Source organism: Myodes glareolus, chromosome 14 (genome assembly GCF_982192425.1).
Source record: "Myodes glareolus chromosome 14, mMyoGla1.1, whole genome shotgun sequence".
Classification (NCBI taxonomy): Eukaryota; Metazoa; Chordata; class Mammalia; order Rodentia; family Cricetidae; genus Myodes; species Myodes glareolus.
Window position 1 is genome coordinate 39,377,804 of NC_142039.1, and position 24,122 is coordinate 39,401,925.

A 24,122-nucleotide genomic window follows, 5' to 3' on the forward strand; every position below is an offset into this window, starting at 1 on the left:
AGGAGCCTTTGGGATTGCACCTTTGAAATGGTAAACAGATGCTTAAAAGAGATCCCACACTAGCTCAGAATTGAGAAATAGGCAGTCATTTATTTAGGGGTAAATTCACAAATCAGAATCCTCTGCTTGACCGGTTGAATCAAGCGATGCAAAAGAGCAGCCGGCTGGAAAGGAGCAAGGGGAAGGAGAAAAAGTGGCAGATGCAGATTTGTCTTCCGCGTATATAGTATAAGAGGCCACGTCCCAGTTGGTGGGTAATTACAAGCTGTAATACTTCCTACAGCACCTCCCCATTTTCTTTATATAAGGGAGTTCTAAGCCTAATACAAAAATTATATACAATAACAATAAACATATTTAATAATTATCTTATCCTAATTAATTTAAGTCTTGTAAGATAAATAACTTGGCCAAGTCATGGGAGGAAAGTAACTACAATTATCTAGTCTTCAACCCCATTGACTATCTGAGAAGGGAAATAATATTACTTGAGTAAGCAGGAAACAACTTCCAAAGTGTGCAACAAATGACAGAGACAACTGGGTACCTGGGAAATCACCCAAAGTCTCATTTGCAATGTTGAAGCAACCATCTTTGGCTAAGGCTTAGAATAACTGACAGACCATTTTTAAAGGCAAGAAATTATTCAAAACCGTCTTACCCTGTCTTGGCAAGATTTGACAGTCCTGTATATTCATTTTCGGATATTAAATATCTTGTCAGTGGTTGAGGCATGGTTTTTTGCTTTTTTGTTTTTTTGCCAAGAAGAAAATAAGCTCCAAGTGGAGTGTCTTTGGTGCTCAGACATTCTCTCGGGAATAGATTGGTGCTGCCAGGAGCAATCGTGTCTCACTTCAACAGAACTTTAAGTTATTTAAATGCCATTTTCTACAGCTCTTTGAAGTGGTTAAAGATTATCTATCTATGTAGAATACAAGGGATGCTGTCAAAGCAGCATCTTGGGCCGGGGAGCCCAGGGAGAGGCTCAGTTTCAGGGCCAGGTCTGTGGTCCTGACAGAGATAGTTGCTTCCTGGCTCCAGCCCACAGGAGATGATCTTTCTCTTGCAGTGCCAGGACACTAATCAGGAAAAAGATAAAGAGAAATATGAGACTCAGAAGCAAGCAAGGTGGGGTTGAGGAGGTTGCAGGCAGTCACAGGAAGGAAGGTGGTTCTCCAGCTGTTGGGGCATCTCCACCGAGACAGGAGATTTCTCCAGGCCTTGTTACCTCTGTGTCTGTGTTTTCAGAGTCCAGTGTCACATGGAGTAGAGGAACAAGTTTTTCCACGTACGATGCCAGCTGGAAATTATAAAAGGTCTTTACAAAAGAGCCTTCACAGGTCCCACCGAGATTTGAACTCGGATCGCTGGATTCAAAGTCCAGAGTGCTAACCATTACACCATGGGACCCACAAAAAGTTATGAATATGTAACCATAGTTGTGGAACTTTGTTTGTATAAACTGAACTTTGGAAGTGATAGGTTAAGCTTCAATTTTGATAAAGTTGTCTTTTGGGAGAGACGAAGCCATTAACAGAAATTGCAGCTCTCTCTGTCTCTCTCTCTCTGTCTCTGTCTCTCTGTCTCTCTGTCTCTCTGTCTCTGTCTCTGTCTCTCTGTCTCTCTGTCTCTGTCTCTCTGTCTCTCTGTCTCTGTCTCTCTGTCTCTCTGTCTCTGTCTCTCTGTCTCTCTGTCTCTGTCTCTCTGTCTCTCTGTCTCTATCTCTCTCTGTCTCTCTGTCTCTCCATCTCTCTCTCTGCTGTTGAGGGCTTAGACTGGAGAAGACAGCAGGGGTAGACTTGGATTTATGAGGCCATGTATCACGTAATTTAGGACGTCTGTAAGAGAAATGACAGACCAACACAAAATTAGACACAGCCATTGCAAAGCTTGTGTGAGGTGTGGGGTAAAACTGGAGCAAAGCTTTCCTACCGCGTCTCAGATAATTTCCATTATAACACATACTTTTGCAAATTTGACAAAAACACATTTTACTTAGAGGAACCTCTGATAAAACCATGGAAAAAGCCCCTCAAAAAAGTAATGTTGACATTTAACACTCATGAGAAATAGCGTTTAACACTCATTCTAACATGTGATTTGATAATGTCTATAAAAATAATCTCCTTGCTCAGGATGGAGGGTAGAGCAGTTAAAAACAATGGCTACTCCTGTGGAGGTCTGGGGTTCAGTTCTCAGACCCTGCAACAATGAGCATTACAGAATCAGGGCATCTGACTTCCTCTTCTGGTCTCCAGGGCCAGTGCACACATGTGGTACACATTCAGAAATGCAGACAGGAACACACACACACACACACACACACACACACACACACACACACACACGCACACACACACCAAAAACTGAATTTAAAAGTAATCTATGTTTGCAGATTTTCCTCTAAAACTTGTCTGGAAATGTTTTAAGCCTGTCTAAGAATAGGAATGCAATCCTACAAAGCTGGAATAATGCAGATCTATTTGATTGCCCATAAAAAGAACCGGACAGTTGGGCATAGTACTTGATGGCTTGGTGTAAACAGAGACTCTGTCTCTGTTTCCTGGCCACCCAGACCCAAATAATCATACAAAACTGTATTAATTGTAATACTACTCAGCCAATGACTCCGGTATATTCCTAGCTAGGTCTTACATCTTAAACTAACCATTTCTAATATTTTATATTTTGCCATGAGGTTCATGGTTTACTGGTAATGTTCTGGCATCTTTCTCCTTCAACAGCTACATGGCGTCTCTCTGACTCTACCTTCTTACCTCCTCTGTCTCTGATTAGATTTCCCTCCTTGCTATAGTCTGTCCTGCCATAGGCCAAAAAGCATCTTTATTAACCAATGGGAACAAAACATATTCACAGCATACAGAGGGGACTCTCACATCGTCTTGGGAGTTTGGGGCATAGGTATTTACATTTAAACAAATAAGACACTGTTGTTACTAAAGTATAATGTACAGTGTGCAGAGGAATTCCTGGAAAGAAGCTGTGTCTGCAAAGGCAGATGGTCGAATAAAACTTCAGTGATGAGGGGCGTCTGGAATGCTGCAGTTCCAGAAACTGATTACACTTTATCCTGGGCAATCTACAGCCCTCTAAATAGTCATTGTTTGCCCACCTATATTTTGGGCTAACAGATAAAACCCAATTGGAATTTATTAATTTCACCTGTTGACTGTTGCTTTGAAAATTAAGGCTGTGATTGCAAATGCAGAATGTGGAAGAGCTAGAAAATCACAAGAGATGAGTGTAGCATGTTAACCATGGTCAGGAAAATGAAAGGGAAGCTGAGGTGCTGCCTGCAGCAGTGAGGACTCCTGTTAGTAATTCGGTGAGCCTGACTCAGGCAGACAAAATCCTTGGGTTTCCTATGGAAAAGAATGTCTGGATGAGCTGGTATGAAGCACCTGTTATCAACACACATTTCAACCCCAGATTTTTAGGCATTGTCACGCAGTGTCTAAGTGCTAGCTGTACATCCCATTTTGATGTCTCTCAGATTACAATTTGAAATTATGGGGTGGCTCTGGAAATGCCTCAGATGGGATTATAATTTGATACGACACAATTAGGAGCCTCTGGGACTTCACCTTCTTTTATGAAAATTTCTAATGAGAATTCCTAAATCTGCAGGCTTATAGTCAGGAAGGAGAAAGACCTTAAGCAGGTATTAATTGTATAATTTTTTTTTCGGCTTTTCAGGACAAGGTCTCCTTTTTCTTGTGGAGTTTTGGAGCCTCTCCTGGCACTAGCTTTGTAGACCAGAGTGGTCTTGAACTCACCGAGATCTGCTACCTCTGGCTCCCGAGTGCTGGCATTATAGGCTTGTGCCACCACCACCTAGCAATTGTGGAAATCTTGATTCTCAGCTGGTGAGAGACTTTAACTAGATGCCTGGGTAAAAGCTTCGTTACCCTTTTCAAGTTCCCTTAATCTTCAGTATCTCTATCTTGCCTCACAGGCAGACTTCGTTAGTTTTCCGGAGCCAGGCTCCCACAGATCTGCTCATAGGCAAAATTGGGTTTCCCATCTGTAAATGCAGAGAATGGACAGGTCTTACAGTTCTTCTTCATGTCTGATATACAGTGACTAGAAAAAGAAAATCGTGGTCTACAGAAGCCTGACACTCTGCTATGCTTGGTTTAGGTGGTAGGGATGAGGGCAGAGGTGCAACAGAGGTGGGGGATGTATGATGTAAATGAATGTCTGATAAACTGTAATCTGATTAGTTGTGTTTTAGGCAACTATTGCTACTTCTGATGCCTACTGTTTTTATCATACAGAAAAATAATTCAGCAGAGGAATACAGTGGATACCTGTTGTCATATTTTGTTTATAGTTTAATAAATAAAGCTTGCCTGAAGTTCACAGAGTAAAGCAACCCCACTGGTCAGCTCTACAGACCAGGCAGTGGTGACACACCTTTAATCCCACTATCCACACTAGTTTGCCATAGAAACCAGGCAGTAGTGGTGCACACCTTTAATCCCAGCACTAGTGAGGAATATAAAACGGAAGAGACAGCTCTCGAACAGTCTTATCCTGAGATTCCTGGAGGCAGGATTGCCATTTGGGACTGAGATAGAGCCAATGGCTGGCTGTTTTGCTTTTCTGATCTTCAGTTTGAACCCAAATAGCTGTCCCTGGGTTTTTATTAATTATGCTACAGATGCCTGCATAGAAAGAGAAAAAGGAAAAGTAGCTTAGTATACTGGAAATTATGAAGAAATAGAAAGTTACAAATTCGGCTTCATTGTGTGACAGGCTTTGGCTTTAATTTTCAGTGTAACCTTGGGACTATCGGACCTTTTGGAGTGCCTTAAAGTCTTCATCCGTACAATGACAATATTAACTGCATGATTGCAGAGGGTTGATTCAGGCCATCTTGCCAGCTTCTAGTATTACTTTTACCAGTATATTTGCCTTCTATGCCAATAATTTAAGAACAGTACGTTTATTTCCAGATACCTTTACATTTCTGTAATGATATTATCCAGGCATTTACTTTAAATACTTCTGAGTGAATTTTTATTGTGCATAGTCTGATATGTGTTTCTGGAATGTTAAATCTTTAATATGAAATCTGTCTGACTCTAAAATGAATTAATGTACTGCTAAAATTATTCCAGCTCATGCATTCATTCTCCATGGAAGTTGAAATAAAAGAGACTAAATTCCAAATATCTGCAGCAAAATCAGCAAGTTGTAAAAACATACTGTACCACACATGGTGGCTTGTGGCAATTTCTTCTGTCATTCTTCCTCTAACATGGAAATGGTCTGTGTTAAAAAGTTACTGTTTTGTAAATACCTTCCATCTTGGGCATTTTTTTTTTTTGCTAAATTGCTTTATATTCTATAAAACTGGGCATGGAAGAAGTTGGATGTGCTACAGAAACATGCTAATGATTTATTTTTGATTATGAGTGTAAAAGAGGAAAAACCTTGAAATTGCAAACTGGAAAGAAATGAGAAAAAATGTAAACTGTGTGTGACAATTTACTCCAGCACTCTTCCAGTAAGCCCAGCACTCTGGAGGCAGAGGCAGCAGGATGACCATGTGTTCAAGGCCAGCCAGTCTTGTATACACATTGACTTCCAGATTAGCCAGAGATACTGTGTTAGAGACGGGAGGACGAGCTGTGATAGGTTTTGTAATCAGTACAGTGAAAAAGTGTATTGAGAAATGATAGCTGAGCATGGTGGTGTGTCAGTACTTGGATGCTGAGGCAGGAAGATCTCAAATGTGAAGCCAGGCTGAGTTGTTCCATGTCTCAAAAGAGAGATAGGTGAGTGGGGAGAAGATAATATACTATGATGTCTTCTGTGATAGATCATAGCAACGGCTCATGATCCTGGGTTACATGGATGAAGGTGTAATTTGGAATTTCCCAAGTCTACCAATGTCAGGAGGGCATGAGCTGTTTCCCTTGGGTTTTGTGGGTCAGTTGTAGAGAACGAGCTGATGAGTTTCTTACATTAGATCTTACATTTGTAAACCACATTGTTTTCTTCTGCCTTATCTAAGAAGATTTGACAAGGCTAACAAGTTGAGTAGTTAGTATAAATGCAATATGTTTCTACAACACTTTTTTCAAGAGGTCAAGTTTTGCAGGAATGCATGGTGGCCAGCCTGCTTCCACTTTATGTGGCGCACAGCACTAGGGGACTCATACTCAAGGCCTTTAATTGGAGAGGACAGGCCTATTTCTTTGGGCTATTGAGTATTTTAAATAGATATAAATCAGAATTAAGATTGCCCTGAAAATAAAACTTTTAAAGAAACTTTTACTTTTGTTATAATGTCAAAATTATTAATGACGATCAGATTAATCCCATTGGCTGAAAATTTTTAAGAACAATTTAAGAGATTGCTATCTTTTCAAAGCTTGTTTTTCTACAGTGCATACAAGACTTTAAAATATCTAAGAATCAGAGAAGATTCTACCTAACATATGGTAATATCCATGAACTTAATTGACGGCAAAGATTCACAATCAGACCTGGAGATGCAGAGAAATGGTAGTGTGCTTGTCTGGCATATACAAGACCTTGAGTTCCCTATCTTTCCCGTTGTGAAAGGAAGATCCACAATTGGAAATTGACAGAAGTTCTGTAAATCAGTGAAATTCACACTAAGTTTACAGTAGTCTTGTGGGTAGGTGGCTCTGTGGTTGAGTACTTCTGTAAGGTCTGTCTTTAAAACCCAGCACTACACACAGACACAGACACACACACACACACACACACACAGGAAGAGAGAGAGAGAGAGACAGAGAGACAGAGAAAGAGAGATTATTACTAGAGAGAGACAGAGACAGAGAGAGACAGAGAAAGAGAAAGAGAGATTATTACATATTAAAAATACTAACATAACTTTTTGCATGTGTGAGAAGTCTTAAATATCTAAGCAGCTTGAACGAGCTTCCACTGAACAAATTAGGAGAAATTTGAGCATAAAAACAATTCAGGGTATAATGGATTTTAAACTAAGACTATAATGATGCTTTAAAAAACAAAGAAGAGAAAAGAAAGAAAACTTTTTGCAGAAAATTGCCCACTGCATATGTAGATAGAATTATAAAAGTGAGGAACCCAAGGAGAGGAAAGCATTCCAAAATGATTATCAAGATTACAGAGTGTGCATCAGAGTGTAAAACAACTCATTGTTTCATCCAAATTTGTCTTGCTATGAAAAAAAAAACCTACCAGCCTGAACTATGCTGTGGGCAATTTTCTGCCCACAGAACAAAAAACCGGTTTGCTACGGACCGGCTCAGGGGAGCCACTCAGACCGTGAGGGAATCAGAGCGAAGGACGGAAGATTTCAGGATACGGCGGAGGAATTTGACAGACAGCCACTCTCAATGTATTTTGAAAATGCTGCTGTGTTTTACTTATTCAGTGTGAGGTTTTTATATTATTACAAACAAAGAACTTGGCAAAGGCATACATCATCAGATCATAAAAAAAAAAGCACAGAATAGTTTACAAAAAGAATCTTTGAAAATGCTTTGACTTGGGCACAAGGACTTTCGCCCAGTCTGTACCAGGCGGCTGGCAGGGCTAAGTGACCTTGTGCTCAGAATATCTTGGGGTGTGAGAGGAGAAGGCCACTATCTTCCTAGGAAAACTTTCTGCTAGGAAATTTTAGACATGATCTCAAACTTGTCTGAATCTGGTTTCATATCATAAATCTCAACTTTCTTCCCTCCCCGACTCTCAGGGTCAGATGTTGTAATCAGCCTAGGTTTGTTCTGGCCATAATGAAGGCTGCATAGGCCTCCCGCACGTAATTCTCAGGCAAACATCTAGTGTTGCTGCAGCTGTTTTCCTACAGAAGGCTTCTAAGGTTTCTCCTGATAAGAGCAACTCCTTCTGCTCCACATCATTAAGGAATTATTTTAACGATGACTTCCCTATTTCCAGAACTGGCTATTTCTTTAAAGGCTTTAATGAATAGGGGTGCAAAACTCAAAAATGTCCTCAGCAGTCTTGTTTGTATCCACAACTGCCTGGAATAGTCTGATCTGTTAGCAATATGCAAGGATCACAAAGGACACACAGACAAGGGAAAAGACAGACATATAGCACCAAGTACAGTCAGGTCGAGTCAGTACAAATGGCAACTCAGGTAGCATTACACCACAACTGGTTGCCAAGAGACAGCCCAGGACTCAACTCCGAGAAGCGCGGATCCTGATCCTTCCGGCAATATTTGCCCATCCAGTCAGCATTTCTGCTACACTGGCGAGACAGCCGTGGATGTAGCAGGTCCCCGTTTTTTATTTTTAAAATGCAACTCGAACACATCCTGTTTCACTTGGGCCACTGACTTGAAAAGACACTTAAGGAGACAAGGGAACAGAAAAATCACCAACAGTACTAATAAAATGACTACTCCAGTGAGGACAAAATACTGCACCCAATTAAATGGATTCAAAGCCTTAATTCCTGACTCAATTTCATTGGCCAAATCTTGCAGACTTCCTATTTGTAAATGAGCTTGGTTAATAGCAGAAATATCTTTCTGTAATGTAGTTAAATATAATTATTCTGCTAGATACCTTGCAAATGTGCTTTCACCTTGTCCCATGGCTCTGAATAATTATAAGTTAGTGGTCTGACACAGATTGCTTTAAAGCTTTCATGACAACGTGTGGATAGAGTAGTTTTCAAATTAACAATGTCCTGTCCAAGAACAAGGACCACTTCTAATACATTAATTTTTGCCTCCATTTCATTGTCAATCCCTGCCTGTCTCAGCAATGCAGATATAATGTTCTTATTTAATGTATTTACATAATGAGCAGTATGAATCTCTTGAACTAAAGCTGTTGTAGCTACAGCAAAAGTAGTGAGTATCGATATTAACGCTGCTATGCCTAAAATAAGTGTAGCCACAAACCTCCTAGGTCACACCAGATAACAAAAGGTATGCGTCTAACAACAAGCAAAACATTTAAATCTTTTGGTTCAGCTGAAGTAATGCAATTAGTAAGTTTACAGGAATGACAAACAACTTGATAGGACTTATTTACTTTGGTAATATTAACAAAAGCAGGCTGAGCTAATAATAATGCATTAGGATAAGAAATACATGCCCTGAGTCCTATGGGCTCAGACTTAGTATGATTAGGTCTTTTGTCCAGAAACACACATATAGGTCAGAATGTTTTCTAGTAACATTTCCTTCTTTAGCAAACCATGTAGGCTCCACAAAGCCTGGAGAAAACCATCTTCGTAAGGACTCTCCTACTCCTACGTATTTATAATGATGAAATTTCTCCTAATGAGTGTTTATATGATTTTCATAAGAATACTGTTGACTTGAAGATATAGAATAATCCCAAATTTCATAAGAGGAATTCTTAGGCTGATATTTAGTGGCTGCATTTGGAAAGCCACAAGTTAGCCATGTAGGAAATTTATTAATAGCTGAATCCCAAAACTGATCCTTATCCTGATATTTTTGAATACATGGTTCAATAGGCATAGATGAGACCTGCTCATTCTCCTATGGTCTGCATCTGAATTTCCCAAATCCATCTCTTTCCAACATTTTCCTTATCTGGGCTGTCCATAAGAAAAGTTCTATAACCTGAACTTAAGCAAAATTTTGGAACCTTTCCAGAGAATACAATGCAAATCGGTAAGGAATCAGAACATCCCTCAAAGGTTATTAACGAGGACGAACTAATTCTTGCGTCAGAATCCTGAGCACCTCCCAATCTCCCAGTATCATTGGTTAAAATTCTGATGGGCTTCTGATCTAGCCAACCAACAGGTTGCAAAATCGGGGGATTAGGAACATAGGCCCAATATGCCATTCCCTGTACTGTAGGGGGTGCAGACATCAAAGCTAAAAAAAGCAAGAAAGTACAGGCTGGGTTTCAGGGATTTTCCCTGCTGAATAAGCAGACTTTCAGCTTCCTTGATGAGGTGTTTGACTTTCGTCCAGGTGATTTCTGGAGCCCGTGACGGAGTTAGTTTCATTTTCCTCATTTGACACATCAGATTTCTCGGCTGTTTCTGTAGCTTTCTCTTTTTCCGCCATCTCTCCTGGTGTCGGTCGGACAAGCCTGTCTGGTATCCAGATGGGGGAGTCGGCATCCTGTGGAAATACACAAGCATACCCTCGCCCCGATGTTATTAGAACATCTGGTCCTCTCCATTGGCCAGATAGCAGATCTTTCCATAGGACTTTTGGCAGGATAGAGTTAAACTCACAGGTCCAATGCACCATTGCAGATGTCAATCCTTTATCATTAGTATTTAAATGATTTAATACAAATAAGGTATGTGATAATAAATGATGAGGAGCAAAATATTCATGTGCTCTCTGAAACTTTTCAATCTGTAATTTTAATGTTTGATGTGCTCTTTTAATAATTACCTGGCCCTGAGGGCTATATGGGATGCCTGTAGTATGTACAATGTGTCATTGTGCACAAAAAGTTTCAAAAGCTTTAGAAACATAAGTAGGACCATTATGACTGTAAAGAAGTTATCATTATAATTGGTTAATAATTGTTAACATTATTATGGAAAACATCCTGCTAAGGAATTTCTTCTGTCCCTTTGAGAATAAGGGGTAAGGGTCCTATATTTCCCCAATCCTCTTGGTTCTAAGGGTCAGCTCAATCATGAGCTGGCTTTGTTAACTTTGGACAAATTGTTTCTTATAATTATAGATTTTTAGTATATCTCTTTTGACTTAGCATTTTAATCAGGGATAATTGGACGATGTATTCTTTTAACTGCTTCCAGCTGACTTTGGGGCGACGTTGTCAAGGGTTAACAAAGGTGAAATGCTAGTCAGAAAGAGAAAATTTTAGGAACATTTGGTTCATGGACTTTGTTGAACAGCCAGGGGGCATTCATATCGGCTAGACTGGTCCACATCAGTTTTCAGCAAGTCCATGGTCCACAGTCATTTAGAGCAGGTTGTAGACAGCAATTAATGTTTGTTTGTGTCTGCCAACCAAAGAGAAACCTGTAGAGATAAATTTATACTAGGAACAGAAGTTAATACATTTAAAACTTTTAGGCCCATTATTTGTCTTTATCTGTAAAGGCATTCCCATGATTTGAAAACATAAAGTGAGATATTGAATAACATTCTTAATAGCTTCTCCTGTGTGTGCTGAGGCAACTTATGGAATGAAAAAAAGTATCAAGTCATATGCACATAGCATAACCTTCCAAAGGAGAGTACATGTGTTACATCCATTTGTCAAATTCTTAGAGGGAGTAGACCCCGTGGATTTATTTATTATTTATGGGTGGATGTTGATGAGCAAAATTATCTGTCAAGCATCTGCTTGAGAGAGATGAAATTTTTGTTATAATGCTTTAGCATTGACATGAAAAGCTTTATGAAAAGCTCTCGTCTTCTCCAAGGTAGAACTCATGAATATATATATTCCATTTTTCTTCACTCAAAGGTCCTGGCAGAGCTGTATGGGCTCTCATGTACTGAACGTAAAAACAATTTCTTCTCTGCCAAATTAAATGTTGTAATTGCTGAAATAAAAAGGCACACTGGGCTGGAACTTTTAATAGGTCCAGCTACTTCTAAAATTCTGAGGGTATTAGCAATATATGTCGAATCTGATATTAGATTAAATGCAAAAGGGCAAGCTTTACATTCCACAGCCTGTCTTAGATTCGTCTGTAAATACAGTTGGGGCCATGGAAATAGGCTGTGATAATGTTATTTTAGAAAATATTACAGGATGTTCCTTAAAAAATCCTAACAGTGGATGTCTGGAATAATGATTATCTATGTTGCCATCAAAACCATATTGCAAAATAGCCCAATCATCTATTGTAGCACATAAGATCTTAACTTGATGGCTGGAATAAGGCACTGTAATGGAGGTGGGGGCAGTTCCAAAATATCATAAACACTGCTCAATCCCTTTCAGGGTTAAAGTTGCCATAGCAGTAGGATAATGCTTAAGAGCTTTGGCTGGAGATATTTTGGAATATATCCAAAACAATGACCCGTTTTGCCATAACAATCCTGTAGGCTGGTGATATGAAGGCAGAATGCACAAAACAATGTCTTGGCCCTCTTGAATCCTCTGCAGAAAGGCATCTTGTAATCTATTTTCCACTTTTTCAATGCCTCATGTGCTTCATTAGTCAATTGTCTTGGAGAATTCAAAGCAGAATCTCCATTTAAAATATTATATAAGGGCTTTAACTCATAATTTGGCAACTTCAATTAACATCTAAGCCAATTTATATCACCTAACAACTTTTGAAAATCATTCAAGATCTTTAAATTATTTTTTCTCAATTTTACCTTTTGTAGAATAATTTGCTTCTCACAAATTCATGCTCCTAGATAATTTATGATTTTATCCTTTTTGTACCTATTTTCTTGCGGACTTTGAAACACTGGGCATGCTGATCGCAGCTCAGTTCTCACCTCTTTCTAAACGCTTAGATAAAATATGCTTTCGGAGCTGCCCTGACCTCCTCCCACATAAGGTGGAGGGGTGGAGGGTGTTATGGGGCAAAGCGTCAGCACTTTTAAACCTCCTTTCTCCTTTTTTCTCATCCTTTTTCTCAGTCTTGTCTTCTCAAATTTGCTTACAATTGCTTGCAGTTGCTTATCTGACTCTTTTAACTCAGAAAGGTCCGGGTATAACTCTCCCCATTCCTGACGATTCCTTTTACTGCTTGTCTTTTCTGACTTTTTTGATCTTTCCTCTTGCAACATTTCCAGCGCTGCCTGTCCATTTTCTGCTGCTTTACTGTAATATAGATCCTCCAGACAGCCTCTAATTAACTTCCAAATTGACTTGACCCCTCCCTTAAGGATCCAAACTGCCCTTGCCCTCATTTATTCCTCAAAACTTTATTAGGTAAATTAACATAAAGTAGCAGTAATAGTTGAGCAATTCTTTGTCCCTTGTGGATCTGAATAGTTTCAGATAATGGTTTCATCATGACCTTAATGTCATTTTCTATGTCTTCATCTATGACACCTGACACAACCTTAAAATTCTTTTGATAGTTGTAACTTCTTCCTATAAGTCCCACAGTTTGTGGCAACAATGTTCCTTTCATTGATGTGGGTACTGAGGCAATGCCATCCCATTTAAAAAGAATCATATCTTTTGAGCTAGCCAAATCAAGGCCAGCACTACCTGGTGTTGCTCTAGGTAACTCATGTATGGTAAACTCTGGAGCATCAGGATTTAAAGTTCCTGGCTCTGATTCCTTAACTGATTTTTCCTTTCCCTTAAGGATCCCTTGCTTAAATGCAAAGTCGAGGTCTCTCCCCTCTTTTCCCACAATGACATCAAGAGGCTCCCTGAAACGGCGAGCCAGGGTGCAATGGCAAAAAATTTCTTTTAAGTATTTTGTCTTATCTTCTAGATTCTTTAAACATAGCAGCTCATTAAGAGCCTAAACAATTGAGTGCAATTGATTAGCACCCATATTTAATTGATATTCCTTTTACTTTCGTTTCGTCGACTTGTGAAACTGTTTTTCACTCATTCCTTGTTTATGGAATGAGCAATAAATCTCCCGCTTTGATAGCGGCTGCTCCTCCTTCATTTCCAGGGAAAAGCAATTAACCCCCGCTTTGCTGCGGTTGCCTTCTCTCTATTTACAAAGAGAGCTATTAATGAATCCTGCTTTAACAGCAGACGCTTTCCTTTTACTTATAGGAAAAGCAATTAATCGTCCCTACTTTAGTCGTAGGATTCCCATTTACCTGAGAACTATTTTCCCCTGCTTTGGTCACAGGATCCCCAGCTTACCTGAGGACTATTTTCCCCTGCTTTGGTCACAGGATCCCCAGCTTACCTGAGGACTACTTCCCCTGCTGTTGTCCATGGTCTGGACCAGGTCCTGACAGCAGGTGTTGCATTGGGGGTCATCTTACCCAGTGGTCAGCATTGTTGTTATCCAGGTGGAGACATCGTGGTGTCCCATAATCTTCTCTGGAGACCTTGGATCACTGTTAGGGTCTTAGAATTTCTGTCCAATATAAGCCTTTCAAACTTTATTTTAAATGCCATTTTGTATAGATTTTTGAAGCATTTAGGGCTGTCCAGGGATCTCTGATTAGGCAAACTTTATTATTTTTATTAACTTATATTTTTAACAAACCAAAAATATATACCATATTTTTGTTAGAGTAAACCTGTAAATTAATCATTTTTAGCAAAGACAATGAGGCTAAAACCTAAATATTAACAATATGAAACATTTTGTAAACATTTGTGTTTTATTTTTAAGACATAAAAATTCTCAAAAATTGTATGAGTCAGAACATTTGAATATTCTACTGCAAAGAATAACTGTCAAGATATTAGAAAGTCTTTGCTTAGAAAAAAGACGAATCTTAAATATAATTTCTTTGCTGAATGTGGAGAAGGCATTATTTATTTTTACATAAACAATTAATCAATGACTTTGATTAATTATTTCATTATTAAAGAAAAATATACCCAAATCAATATTTGCTCAGGAAGTTTTTGGCAAAATGTGGCAAAATCATATGATGTTCATAGGACAGAGTTTTTGAGACCCTTACTCTGTTGAGTATACTCACCTCATATATTTTTTAATATCACAAAGCTACACAAGCATGCATAAAAGAAATAACCATGACCCTTTTCACAAGACAAACAGAGCCCTTCAAAACCAGAATTAACCATTAAACATTCAGATATAAGTAATTACAGCAAACTTCTTTTGGCCTCTTATTACCTTTTATAACATTATATATACCTTTTGTAATTTTTAGGTTTGACTCCTTTCTCAATCTTTGTTTCATTGATAAAGCCAGACACTTTTAGACAAACCCCTTTTTATTATTTTTATTTATTATTGTTATTATTTTAGCCTTTTTGCCCTTTTAAGTTTTTAGATAATATGGAAGCCTAATGCATCTTTAACATTTATTCTAAAATTAATGTTTTTTAAAGTTACAAGTTGATATAATTTAAAACTTTTTATAAGCACTACTAGGACAGGAAAGAGTTAAGAGAAGAAACTGCTGGCCAGCGGAAGAAACTTTGAGTGTTATCACAGTGAAAAACTTGGCTCAGAAAAGAAAAGAGGCACAGAAAGTGTCCTTAGCTGCTAATGCCTTTTTAAATCCCCTGTTAACTTTTCTCTGATCATAATTTTAGACTTTTTGCTTTATATTTGCCTGGTTTTTATTTCTATTTTTATGTTTATTTTTATTCTTATCTAAGAGCGTTCCATCCTTATGGAACTTAGATTTACATTCATTCTTCCAGTGCTTTCCCTTTTTGCATCGGGGACAAAGTCCGGGAGTTCCCCTTTGCCCTGCTCCTTTTTGCCCTTCTTCCCTGGGCCTCCTGCAGTCTTTCTGCATGTGCCCAGGTTTCCCACAATTATAACAAGTGAGAGATGAGGAGTCTCTTACACCTCCTTCATATATCTTTTCAATATTGGCACTGAATTTCCAACCTTTCATTGCTGCAGCATAAGCCATTCCTTGGACTAATGCTGATAAGGCATCTCTCATAGATTGCCCCATGATTCCTCAGATTTCTTACTTCTTGATCGGTGATCCTTTACCGACGAGACTGCAGATCTCTGGTAAGAGCCGTTCCTGAAAACTAATAAAAGGAAAAAGAAAGAAAAGAGAAAGAATACCTGTCCTTCAAGTCCCTGTTCGGGCGCCACCTGCTACGGACCGGCTCAGGGGAGCCACTCAGACCGTGAGGGAATCAGAGCGAAGGACGGAAGATTTCAGGATACGGCGGAGGAATTTGACAGACAGCCACTCTCAATGTATTTTGAAAATGCTGCTGTGTTTTACTTATTCAGTGTGAGGTTTTTATATTATTACAAACAAAGAACTTGGCAAAGGCATACATCATCAGATCATAAAAAAAAAAGCACAGAATAGTTTACAAAAAGAATCTTTGAAAATGCTTTGACTTGGGCACAAGGACTTTCGCCCAGTCTGTACCAGGCGGCTGGCAGGGCTAAGTGACCTTGTGCTCAGAATATCTTGGGGTGTGAGAGGAGAAGGCCACTATCTTCCTAGGAAAACTTTCTGCTAGGAAATTTTAGACATGATCTCAAACTTGTCTGAATCTGGTTTCATATCATAAATCTCAACTTTCTTCCCTCCCCGACTCTCAGGGTCAGATGTTGTAATCAGCCTAGGTTTGTTCTGGCCATAATGAAGGCTGCATAGGCCTCCCGCACGTAATTCTCAGGCAAACATCTAGTGTTGCTGCAGCTGTTTTCCTACAGAAGGCTTCTAAGGTTTCTCCTGATAAGAGCAACTCCTTCTGCTCCACATCATTAAGGAATTATTTTAACGATGACTTCCCTATTTCCAGAACTGGCTATTTCTTTAAAGGCTTTAATGAATAGGGGTGCAAAACTCAAAAATGTCCTCAGCAGTCTTGTTTGTATCCACAACTGCCTGGAATAGTCTGATCTGTTAGCAATATGCAAGGATCACAAAGGACACACAGACAAGGGAAAAGACAGACATATAGCACCAAGTACAGTCAGGTCGAGTCAGTACAAATGGCAACTCAGGTAGCATTACACCACAACTGGTTGCCAAGAGACAGCCCAGGACTCAACTCCGAGAAGCGCGGATCCTGATCCTTCCGGCAATATTTGCCCATCCAGTCAGCATTTCTGCTACACTGGCGAGACAGCCGTGGATGTAGCACCGGTTAATTATGTAAAATCAAATGGATTAAATTCAAGGGTATTCTCTTTATCATGTGATAAAATAGAAGTTGATTGCAAGCAACTGTTGCTGATGACTGAGATACCATGACTATGTGATGGCAGAAGTTGCAAAATAATCTAGTTCAGAATTATGTAAAATAAAGGGTTATTTATTTAGGGGTGGACTCATAGAACACAATCCTAGATTATAGTTTTCTTTAAGTATGTGGAACAGGAACCGAATCTAGCAGTTGGAAGCGAGAGCAAGAAGAGAGAGAGAGAGAGAGAGAGACAGACAGACAGACAGACAGACAGACAGAGACAGTGAGCACATGCTGCAATTGTAGTAGAAGAGACCATGCCCAATGGGCACATATCTTAAAGGCTATTGGCTAAACAAGCTCCCACAGCACCTCCCTCCCCTTTTTTGAGTTTTGTTTTGGTTGTTTTGGTTTTTCGAGACAGGGTTGCTCTGCAGCTTCAGATCCTGTCTTTGAACTAGTTCTTGTTGACCAGGCTGGACTTGAACTCACAGAGATCCACCTACCTTCCAAGTGCTGGGATTACAGGGGTGTATCACCACCTCCCGGCTCTCCCCTTTTGTTTAAATAAGAGAGTCCCAAACCCAATACAAAACTATGTACATTAGGAATAGATATCAAGTATATAGTTAAAATTACTACCAGCATAAACAATATTATGCAAGGAACATATCCTAATGTTTTAATAAACATTCTATCCTAAGGAGTCTAAGTCTTGTATTGGAAATGGCTCAGCTAGATCATCAAAGGACAGTAACTATGACTAGCTAGTCCAACCCCACTGACGGCCCGAGAAGGGAGATAATATTACTTGAGTAGGCAGGAAGTGCAATCAAGCAGCTTCCAAAACGTGCAGTAGATGACAGAGACAACTGACTGCCTGAGTAATCACCCAAAGTCTCATTTGCCATGTTGAGACAAACAACTTTGGCTAAGGCCTAGAGTAACTGACAAATCATTTTCAGACACAGAAAAAATTTTCAAAACCATCTTACCCTGTCTTGTCAAGATTTGGCAGTCTTTTTTCTTGTATCCTGCTAGTTCAGTCCAGACATCGTGTACTTTGTCAGTAGTTGAGGCATGGACAGTTTCTTGCCCAAAGGCCAGTTGTGCCAAGAAGAAAACAAACTCCAAGTAGAGTGTCTTCTGAGTTCAACATTCTCTCAGAAATAGATTGGTGTTTCCAGGAGTGATCGTGTCTCATGTGAACAGAATCCTAAGTTATTTAAATGCCATGTTCTACAGATCTTTGTAGTGGTTGAAGGCTACCTATCTATACAGAATACAATTTCTATGTCTCTAAAGTACTTAATTAGTCTTACTAAAAGTATAACAAACATGAATGACTATTGACCTATAATACTTAATACTTATATAACTTAAGGATTAAGACTTCATATCAGAATATCAAACAATCTTTAAAGAACTGTGCAGTAAAGAGGACAATGACCTCAAAATATGAACAATGTATAAATATCTTGATCAGAGGTATAAATGTATATATTTCTAAGTATATTTTAAAATTGTATCAATATACAAAATGTCTTAAACAGAGGTTAAACATGCATGCATGCAATCTGACAAAATAACTTTGGAAGTGTACAAATATCATAAAAAGAAATAGGAACACATTCAATATAACAAATGTAATTTGAACCTGTATCAACATACAAAAATCTATACCAGTGTAAGTTATCGTAAATAATATCTCACAAATATTCACTCTATTATTCACTACTATTATTATTAGTGTGAATAAGTTGACACTAATCTACCTATTATCCCATTCCGTTTTCCCTCTTTGTTTATTTGTTTTGTGTTTTGTTTTATGTTTTCTGATTTTGTTTTTGTGATCTCTGAGTCTACATAATTTCCACCCCAATGCTATAAATTCACTGCAATATTAGCTACATATGGCCTCAGCCTTCCTTGCCGCCCTTCTGACCCTATGCATTCAACCCACCTCATGTTTTGCTTCACCTGAGATAGGTTTCCAATTCTTAGAAATGGAATATCTGCCTCTTGAAACAGCCAATCTGGATACCAAGATTCTGTAGTAATTATACACATGTCTGCACCTGACTTTAGTCAAAATGGCGGCAGTCATATGCTATATGGAGAAACCACATTTTTAGAACCATAATTTTAAATATAATAACAGGAGAGACATGGAGGCTGTATAGAACATACATTTGAAACAGAATTACATCCGTGTGGCCACACTAGGCACACATTCTTTCATGCATGAGGTAGAAAGGAAAATTACTCAGCACCATAAGTCACTGTATCACTGAGTCGCCAAACCAGCAGCCATGGTGAGGAGGAAAGGCTGGAATTGTAAACAGCTGATTCGTGGATCTGATTAATCTTGCCTGTTTCTGCGGGACCAGCAGTAGTGAAGAGTAGAAGGAATAGGAATGAGAGAAAAAGAGCACTTACAGGCAGGTGGCAAGGGGCTGCCCAGCAAAAGGAAATGCAGATGGGTGTGAGATTCCAGGGGCAATACACTGGCAGTCATGTTTGCTGGTAGAAATTAGAAAGAAGCTGATAGAGAACCTATTTGCAATGTTGGAAAGTGGTTCGATTCCAGGGTCCCCACATGTCCTCAGCGGGCCTGCCTGTGGGTAGGAGGGAACATGGAGAGAGTCTGGTAGAGTAATGCACCAATGTTAAAGCTTTTTAAAGATATGAGAGAGGACTGGGGGGAAAGGCTGTTCCCATGAGGGGTAGTGGCAGATGATCGGAAACGTTGGTGGGTGACCTGAGATCTAATCGGGTCCCCCAGGCCTCGGTAGGTCCCCTAAGTTTTCGGCAGGTCACCTTTGCTTTTGAGAGGCAGAATGATTCAACATACACAAAGAGAGTTTGTGTATAGAGTTTATTTAGTGGGTTAGGAGGAATAGGGAAAGGGAGGAGAGAAAGGGGAAGCAGAAAGAGAGACAGAGAAATAGGGAGAGGGGAGAGAGAGAACTGAAGATACTTCTTCAGGAGGGATATGGAAACAGAGAGCACAGGCTGGAGGAGGCAGATATTCCCATCTCTAGGCAAAAGGGGAGGGGTTTGGAGAGGGCGGGGCTTATTTCTTAAAGGGACAGGGTACCCAGGTGACAAACCGGGCCAGCAAATCATATCACTGTCTATCAGCTCATTCCTAGTCTACATTGCAGGTTCAGGCTGTTGTTCTCCAGGAGAATGTTTGCTAAGGGATGTCATGTGGTGTTTTTTCCCCAGTGTGTTTGGAAAGGATGCTGTCAAAGCAGCATCTTGGGCTTGGGAGCCTAGAAAAGGCTCTGTTTCAGGGCCAGGTCTGTGGTCTCTGCAGAGATAGTTGCTTCCTAGTTCCAGCTCGCAGGAGATGGTCTTTTTCTTGCAGTGCCAGGACACGAATTAGGGAAAAGACAAAGAGAAATATGAGACTCAGGAGCAAGCAGGGTGGGGTTGAGGAGGTTGCAGGCAGTCACAGGAAGGAAGGTGGTTCTCCAGCTGTTGGGGCATCTCCACCTAGATAGGAGTTTTTCCCCAGGCCTTGTTACCTCTGTGTCTGTGTTTTCAGAGTCCAATATCACATGGAGTAGAAGAACAAGTTTTTCAATGTTTAGATGCCAACTGGAAATCATAAAAGGTCTTTACAAAAGAGCCTTCACAGGTCCCACCGAGATTTGAACTCGGATCGCTGGATTCAAAGTCCAGAGTGCTAACCATTACACCATGGGACCCACAAAAAGTTATGAATATGTCACCATAGTTGTGGAACTTTTTATAAACTGAACTTTTGGAAGCTTCAATTTTGATAAAGTTGTGTGTTGGAAGAGACGAAGCAACACATTAGTTAAAAGAAATTGCAGCTTGCTCTCTCTCTCTGTCTCTCTCTCTCTCCTGTTGAGGACTTAGACTGAAGAAGGCAGGAGGGGTAGCCTTCAATTTATGAGGCCTTGTATCATACAATTTAGGACATGTGTAAGAGAAATGAGAGATCCGCAATATTAGACACGGCAAAGCTTGTGTGAGGTATGGGGTAAAACTGGAGCAAAGCTTTCCTACCGAGTCTCAGATAATTTCCATTATAATACATACTTTTGTAAATTTTACATGTAGGAACCACTCCAATAACCATGGAAAAAGCCCCTCGGAAGAGAAATTTTTAAATTTTACACTCATGAAAAATAGCGTTTAACACTCATTCTAGCACCTCCAGAATCAGGGCATCTGACTCCCTCTTCTGGTCTCCAGGGCCAGCGCACACATGTGGTACACATTCAGAAATGCAGACAGGAACACACACACACACACACACACACACACACACACACACACACACACACAGAGAGAGAGAGAGAGAGAGAGAGAGAGAGAGAGAGAGAGAGAAGGATTATTTGTTGGAGGAAGGCTTGTTCTTCCAACTGCCCGGCTAGCTTTGACTCGAAATAATCATACAGAAACCACATTATTTAAATCAATGCTTGGCCCATTAGCTCTAGTTTCTTATTGGCTAACTCTTACATATTAATTTTTTCATTTCTATTAATCCGTATATCACCACGAGGTCGTGGCCTACCAGCAAAGTTTCAGCACTTCTATCACTGGTGGCAGCTTCATGGAGTCTCTCTGACTCTGCCTTCTTCCTCCCAGCATTCTGTTTAGTTTTCCCTGCCTAAGTCTGTTCCCCTATAGCTCTGCTATAGGCCCAAAGTAGTTTCTTTATTCATTAACCAATAAAACAGCACATAGACAGAAGGACCTCCCTTACCATTTCCCCTTTTCTGGTTAAACAAAACCAGAAAAATTTAACATAGTAAAATTACATAGAACAAAACAGAATTACAGTTACAATATTTATATCTACTTTATCTTTTATCATAACTAAGGAAAACTATAATAATAACTATCTATTTTTCAGTTCCATCAAAGACTCCAGAAGAATATAATATTGCCTAAGTTAACAGGAAGTGCATTATAAGCAACTTTCAAAATTCTAGAATTGACAGAGACATCTTGCTTCTGTACTGTTGGGGCATCCATCTTCAGCCTACAGGCCCATAGTATCCAGCAGACTTTCCATGAAGCAAGAAGTTTCAAAGACAGTTCTGCTCATATTGGCAGTTTGTCAGTTATTTTCTTCTGTGTCCTGAATGTGTCTGGCAGATTCTTTCATGAAGTAAAAACCCCGAAGGCCCTTTCTCACCTTTAGGCAAGTTCAACAGTCATTTCTCTGTGGGTCCTACATGTCCAGTCAAACAGTCCAGGCAAGAGCAGTTTGTTGCCCTAATGGCTAATCAATTTCATAAGAAGTCTCTTCGATGCCCATCTTCCTCTTGAAGTATCTTGTGTTGCCAGGATCAGTCATGAAAAGTCTTAAGTTATTAAAACATTTTAAATGCCATATTCTGAAGATCTCTGAAAGATTTGAAGAATAGCTATCTAACTGAAATATATCCCTATATATCTAGAAAATCTAACTAACATGACTAAAAGCTTGACTACTATAAATGATTCTCTATTGTCTTATATTTCTTAATTATACATTAAATTTTTAAAAGAGCTGTACAAACACAATACCTTAATCAAGAGCTGAAATATACATATAACAAAATTGATCTAAAACTTGTATCAATAAACCAAGATCCATACCAATGCAAAGTATCCATCTCTATAGCATACCCCCTTTAAATGTAAACAAACATTTATAGACAATATTTGGGAATGTGGGTGCAATTTTGTCCATACTGCTTCCTGGTGATTGTGGGTGCTGTTAATAAGGTCTTTTATGGTATACTAACATAACACACTTTTTGGGTGTGTGAGAAGTCTTAAATGTCTAAGCGGCTTGAAGAGGCTTCCACTGAACAAATTAGGAGCAATTTGATCATAAACACAATTCAGGGTAGAATGGATTTTAAACTAAGTCAATATTGATACTTCAAAAAAAAAGAAGAGGAGAGAAAGAAAACTTTTTGCAGACTGCCCACTGCACATGTAGATAGAATTTTAAAAGTGAGGAACCCCAGGAGAAGAAGGCATTCCAAAATGGTTACCAAGATTACAAGAGTGTGCACCAGAGTGTAAAACAACACATTGTTTCATCAAAGATTGTCTTACTATGAAAAAAAAACCTACCAAACTACCAGCTGAACTACGCTGTAGGCTTACCAACAGAATACTAAACAGTTAATTATGGAAAATCAAATGCATTAAATCCAAGATTGTTCTCTTTATCGTGCAATAATATGGAAGTTGATTGCAAGCAACTGTTACTGATTATTGAGATACCATGGTTATAAACAAATGTTCTGCCAATGGTGAAATACAAAATGAACTCTTAGTGTTACTACAAGAAAGAAACCCCCTTGTTGTCAACTTTTTAAAGTCATGAACTGGATAACCATCCTTGTTTGTTTGTCTGAGAGTTGCAGCATCATCAATAATTTTGATGTTTCCATGCAAAGGAAGAGCAACAGGTTTCTCAGTGGCAGATGAGATCATAAGACAAAAACAAAAGGTAAAAAGCTGGAACACAGTGTCTACCGATGGTTAAGACATGCTGTGGAAGGTAAGGTAAGACCCTGTGTGAAGTGGGGACTGATCTTGATGTCTCACATCTGCAGAGGTTATTATGCAATACCCTACATGTTTGTTAGAGTACCCTGAGTTTTAGTTTTCATTAAAAGATCCATGTTGTGGTGGCCCACAAGCAACTCAGCTACCATCTGAAGTCTATTGTGACTTATAAGTCTATTGAGTTCAAGCTTGCTTGTTTCAGTCTCCTTGAGAACTTTGAGAAAGCTCTGATTAAGCCCATGGCAAAGAACACATTATCTACTAAGACATAGGCTGATGAAAACCAGCCAAAGGCACATGCAGACAGAAAAAGAAACGGCTTGCTGCTAGCAGGACTCATATGATAGATACCGACCCAGCTTGTGCTTTCTTCCAAGGACAGTGTAGAGAGGTGGTTAGCTGACCATACTTCTCCTTGTTCTGCCTTTGATCTGTATATTAGCACTTCTGAAAGAAGCTCTCGACTGTTTGGCTTGACCGACAGACCTCACGAACCTATCCTGTGTTTTCTTTTTCAATTTTTTTTTTCAATTTGACATTTCCTTACTCTCAACATACCACTCCAGGTACCCTAACTGACTTTGCTGGAGCAGGCTCTGACACCATGTATAGGAAATTCATGGATCCAAATCTGGTTCTTTCATCAAAAGATTATTAAATTTACCTGTGTCCCTATAAGATCTGTTGTAGGAGTTTATGTTGAAACATTGAAAATAAATATTAAAAAATCACTTCCTTTAATTTATATAAAAGTCAAAAGTAAAAATACTTTCACAGGATTATCATATAAGTAAGTCTGTGGCACATTTT

At 39.3% G+C, this 24,122-nt stretch overlaps 1 long non-coding RNA gene and 2 other non-coding genes across 3 annotated transcripts; all 3 read right to left on the reverse strand.

Moving 5' to 3' along the window:
- Positions 1 to 1,338: 1,338 nt before the first annotated feature.
- On the reverse strand, positions 1,339 to 1,410 carry Trnaq-uug (transfer RNA glutamine (anticodon UUG)). The gene has a single exon. It is a non-coding gene; the product is annotated as a tRNA-Gln (tRNA).
- Positions 1,411 to 7,385: 5,975 nt separating this feature from the next.
- Positions 7,386 to 16,706, reverse strand: LOC148119799 (uncharacterized). The gene is made up of 2 exons (XR_015734852.1): positions 15,673 to 16,706; positions 7,386 to 10,129 (listed from the first exon to the last, which is right to left on the reverse strand). It is a non-coding gene; the product is annotated as an uncharacterized LOC148119799 (long non-coding RNA).
- A 3,695-nt stretch (positions 16,707 to 20,401) lies between these two features.
- Trnaq-uug (transfer RNA glutamine (anticodon UUG)) lies at positions 20,402 to 20,473 on the reverse strand. Its single transcript has one exon. It is a non-coding gene; the product is annotated as a tRNA-Gln (tRNA).
- Positions 20,474 to 24,122: the final 3,649 nt, after the last annotated feature.